The sequence below is a fragment of the Amaranthus tricolor genome, chromosome 15, assembly GCF_026212465.1.
Source record: "Amaranthus tricolor cultivar Red isolate AtriRed21 chromosome 15, ASM2621246v1, whole genome shotgun sequence".
NCBI classification, from domain to species: Eukaryota; Viridiplantae; Streptophyta; class Magnoliopsida; order Caryophyllales; family Amaranthaceae; genus Amaranthus; species Amaranthus tricolor.
The window spans coordinates 20153024-20158850 of record NC_080061.1 but is presented as its reverse complement, the minus strand read 5'-3'; positions in this window follow the sequence as shown (position 1 = coordinate 20158850).

Here is a 5827-nt window from a genome sequence, read left to right as displayed (position 1 = left end):
GATTTTAAGCTTTTTTTTGCATTTGCCCGCATATAGTGGTCAAACTTGGTTTGTCTGGCACGAAACTTTTTCACGCAACACTATATGGATATATATTATTGTGTTGAAAAGCTTTGAATCGAAAAAATTAGTCATATGCTTGAAATTACGTGCTATGTTGCTTTTTTAAGATTTTTAAATGTTTTTTGCACTTTCTAGCATAAAGTGGTTACAACTTTATTTGTTTGACATGAAACCTGGAACACAACACTGTTTTTGTATATATTATTGTGTTGAAATGGTTTATAATCAAAAACAATAGTCATATTCTTGAAATTACATGCTAAGTTGCTTTTTTAAGATTTTTTAAGCATTTTCGGCACATTCTAGGCATAATGTATTACAAACTTGGTTTATTTGGCACAAAACTTGGCATACAACACTATTTGGTATATATTATTGTGTTGAAATGTTCGAATCGAAAACAACAGTCATATGCTTGAAATTACGTGCTAAGTTGCGTTTCAAAGTTTTTTAGGCGTTTTTGGCATTTGCTCGCATAAAGTGGTTCAAGTTTGGTTTGTTTCACACCGAAACTTGGCAAACAACAGTATTTGCATTATATATTATTGTGTTGAAATGGTTAGAATTTAAAAGAATAGTCATATGCTTGAAGTAACGTGCTATGTTGTGTTCTTAAGTTTTCTTAAGCTTTTTTGGCACTATGTTGAATAAAGTAGTTCAAACTTGGTTTCTCTTGGATGAAACTTGGCACTCAACATTATTTGGTATATATTATTGTGTTAAAATGGTTAGAATCGAAAACAAAAGTCATATGCATGAAATTACGTGCTAAGTTTCTTTTTAAAGGTTTTTTAAGCATTTTCTTACTTTCTCGCATAAAGTGGTTCAAACATGGTTTGTTTGTTACCAAACATGGCACACAAGACTAATTGGTATTTACTATTGTGTTGAAATGTTTAGAATCGAAAACAAAACTCATATGCTCGAAATTACGTGCTAAGTTGGTTTTTTATGGTTTTTTTGCATTTTCTAGTATAAAGGAGTTCTAACTTAGATTGTGTTGCGTGAAACACGAAACACAGCACTCTGTGGTATATATTATTGTATTGATATGTTAAGAATCGAAAACAATAGTCATATGCTTGAAACTACGTGCGAAGTTAGGTTTTTAAGGTTTTTAATGCGTTTTTGGCACTTTCTCGTCTATAGTAGTTTAAACTTGATTTTTTTGGCACAAAACTTGGCATACTATACTATTTGGTATATATTATTGTGTTCAAATTTTTAGAATCAAAAAAATAGTCATATGCTTGAAATTACATGCGAAGTTGTGGTTTTATGGATTTTTACGCGTTGTGGCACTTTCTCGCATAAAGTGGTTCAAACTTGGTTTTTGTTTGGCATTAAACTTGGCACACAACGCTATTTAGTTTATAAGATTGTGTTGAAAAGGTTAGACTCGAAAACAAGCCCTATGCTTGAAATTATGTGCTAAGATGCGTTTTTAAAGATTTTAAGCTTTTTTTTGCATTTGCCCGCATATAGTGGTTCAAACTTGGTTTGTCTGGCACGAAACTTTTCACGCAACACTATATGGTATATATTATTGTGTTGAAAAGCTTTGAATCGAAAAAATTAGTTATATGCTTGAAATTACGTGCTATGTTGCTTTTTTAAGATTTTTAAATGTTTTTTGCACTTTCTAGCATAAAGTGGTTACAACTTTATTTGTTTGACATGAAACCTGGAACACAACACTGTTTTTGTATATATTATTGTGTTGAAATGGTTATAATCAAAAACAATAGTCATATTCTTGAAATTACATGCTAAGTTGCTTTTTTAAGATTTTTTAAGCATTTTCGGCACATTCTAGCATAATGTATTACAAACTTGGTTTATTTGGCACAAAACTTGGCATACAACACTATTTGGTATATATTATTGTGTTGAAATGTTCGAATCGAAAACAACAGTCATATGCTTGAAATTACGTGCTAAGTTGCGTTTCAAAGTTTTTAGGCGTTTTGGCATTTGCTCGCATAAAGTGGTTCAAGTTTGGTTTGTTTCACACGAAACTTGGCAAACAACAGTATTTGTTATATATTATTGTGTTGAAATGGTTAGAATTTAAAAGAATAGTCATATGCTTGAAGTAACGTGCTATGTTGTGTTCTTAAGTTTTCTTAAGCTTTTTTGGCACTATGTTGAATAAAGTAGTTCAAACTTGGTTTCTCTTGGATGAAACTTGGCACTCAACATTATTTGGTATATATTATTGTGTTAAAATGGTTAGAATCGAAAACAAAAGTCATATGCATGAAATTACGTGCTAAGTTTCTTTTTAAAGGTTTTTTAAGCATTTTCTTACTTTCTCGCATAAAGTGGTTCAAACATGGTTTGTTTGTTACCAAACATGGCACACAAGACTAATTGGTATTTACTATTGTGTTGAAATGTTTAGAATCGAAAACAAAAGTCATATGCTCGAAATTACGTGCTAAGTTGGTTTTTTATGGTTTTTTTGCATTTTCTAGTATAAAGGAGTTCTAACTTAGATTGTGTTGCATGAAACATGAAACACAGCACTCTGTGGTATATATTATTGTATTGATATGTTAAGAATCGAAAACAATAGTCATATGCTTGAAACTACGTGCGAAGTTAGGTTTTTAAGGTTTTTAATGCGTTTTTGGCACTTTCTCGTCTATAGTAGTTTAAACTTGATTTTTTTGGCACAAAACTTGGCACACTATACTATTTGGTATATACTATTGTGTTCAAATTTTTAGAATCAAAAAAATAGTCATATGCTTGAAATTACATGCGAAGTTGTGGTTTTATGGATTTTTACGCGTTTGTGGCACTTTCTCGCATAAAGTGGTTCAAACTTGGTTTGTTTGGCATTAAACTTGGCACACAACGCTATTTAGTTTATAAGATTGTGTTGAAAAGGTTAGACTCGAAAACAAGCCCTATGCTTGAAATTATGTGCTAAGATGCGTTTTTAAAGATTTTAAGCTTTTTTTGCATTTGCCCGCATATAGTGGTTCAAACTTGGTTTGTCTGGCACGAAACTTTTCACGCAACACTATATGGTATATATTATTGTGTTGAAAAGCTTTGATTCGAAAAAATTAGTCATATGCTTGAAATTACGTGCTATGTTGCTTTTTTAAGATTTTTAAATGTTTTTTGCACTTTCTAGCATAAAGTGGTTACAACTTTATTTGTTTGACATGAAACCTGGAACACAACACTGTTTTTGTATATATTATTGTGTTGAAATGGTTATAATCAAAAACAATAGTCATATTCTTGAAATTACATGCTAAGTTGCTTTTTTAAGATTTTTTAAGCATTTTCGGCACATTCTAGCATAATGTATTACAAACTTGGTTTATTTGGCACAAAACTTGGCATACAACACTATTTGGTATATATTATTGTGTTGAAATGTTCGAATCGAAAACAACAGTCATATGCTTGAAATTACGTGCTAAGTTGCGTTTCAAAGTTTTTTAGGCGTTTTTGGCATTTGCTCGCATAAAGTGGTTCAAGTTTGGTTTGTTTCACACGAAACTTGGCAAACAACAGTATTTGTTATATATTATTGTGTTGAAATGGTTAGAATTTAAAAGAATAGTCATATGCTTGAAGTAACGTGCTATGTTGTGTTCTTAAGTTTTCTTAAGCTTTTTTGGCACTATGTTGAATAAAGTAGTTCAAACTTGGTTTCTCTTGGATGAAACTTGGCACTCAACATTATTTGGTATATATTATTGTGTTAAAATGGTTAGAATCGAAAACAATAGTCATATGCTTGAAATTACGTGCTAAGTTTCTTTTTAAAGGTTTTTTTAAGCATTTTCTTACTTTCTCGCATAAAGTGGTTCAAACATGGTTTGTTTGTTACCAAACATGGCACACAAGACTAATTGGTATTTACTATTGTGTTGAAATGTTTAGAATCGAAAACAAAAGTCATATGCTCGAAATTACGTGCTAAGTTGGTTTTTTATGGTTTTTTTGCATTTTCTAGTATAAAGGAGTTCTAACTTAGATTGTGTTGCATGAAACATGAAACACAGCACTCTGTGGTATATATTATTGTATTGATATGTTAAGAATCGAAAACAATAGTCATATGCTTGAAACTACGTGCGAAGTTAGGTTTTTAAGGTTTTTAATGCGTTTTTGGCACTTTCTCGTCTATAGTAGTTTAAACTTGATTTTTTTGGCACAAAACTTGGCACACTATACTATTTGGTATATACTATTGTGTTCAAATTTTTAGAATCAAAAAAATAGTCATATGCTTGAAATTACATGCGAAGTTGTGGTTTTATGGATTTTTACGCGTTTGTGGCACTTTCTCGCATAAAGTGGTTCAAACTTGGTTTGTTTGGCATTAAACTTGGCACACAACGCTATTTAGTTTATAAGATTGTGTTGAAAAGGTTAGACTCGAAAACAAGCCCTATGCTTGAAATTATGTGCTAAGATGCGTTTTTAAAGATTTTAAGCTTTTTTTGCATTTGCCCGCATATAGTGGTTCAAACTTGGTTTGTCTGGCACGAAACTTTTCACGCAACACTATATGGTATATATTATTGTGTTGAAAAGCTTTGAATCGAAAAAATTAGTCATATGCTTGAAATTACGTGCTATGTTGCTTTTTTAAGATTTTTAAATGTTTTTTGCACTTTCTAGCATAAAGTGGTTACAACTTTATTTGTTTGACATGAAACCTGGAACACAACACTGTTTTTGTATATATTATTGTGTTGAAATGGTTATAATCAAAAACAATAGTCATATTCTTGAAATTACATGCTAAGTTGCTTTTTTAAGATTTTTTAAGCATTTTCGGCACATTCTAGCATAATGTATTACAAACTTGGTTTATTTGGCACAAAACTTGGCATACAACACTATTTGGTATATATTATTGTGTTGAAATGTTCGAATCGAAAACAACAGTCATATGCTTGAAATTACGTGCTAAGTTGCGTTTCAAAGTTTTTTAGGCGTTTTTGGCATTTGCTCGCATAAAGTGGTTCAAGTTTGGTTTGTTTCACACGAAACTTGGCAAACAACAGTATTTGTTATATATTATTGTGTTGAAATGGTTAGAATTTAAAAGAATAGTCATATGCTTGAAGTAACGTGCTATGTTGTGTTCTTAAGTTTTCTTAAGCTTTTTTGGCACTATGTTGAATAAAGTAGTTCAAACTTGGTTTCTCTTGGATGAAACTTGGCACTCAACATTATTTGGTATATATTATTGTGTTAAAATGGTTAGAATCGAAAACAAAAGTCATATGCATGAAATTACGTGCTAAGTTTCTTTTTAAAGGTTTTTTAAGCATTTTCTTACTTTCTCGCATAAAGTGGTTCAAACATGGTTTGTTTGTTACCAAACATGGCACACAAGACTAATTGGTATTTACTATTGTGTTGAAATGTTTAGAATCGAAAACAAAAGTCATATGCTCGAAATTACGTGCTAAGTTGGTTTTTTATGGTTTTTTTGCATTTTCTAGTATAAAGGAGTTCTAACTTAGATTGTGTTGCATGAAACATGAAACACAGCACTCTGTGGTATATATTATTGTATTGATATGTTAAGAATCGAAAACAATAGTCATATGCTTGAAACTACGTGCGAAGTTAGGTTTTTAAGGTTTTTAATGCGTTTTTGGCACTTTCTCGTCTATAGTAGTTTAAACTTGATTTTTTTGGCACAAAACTTGGCACACTATACTATTTGGTATATACTATTGTGTTCAAATTTTTAGAATCAAAAAAATAGTCATATGCT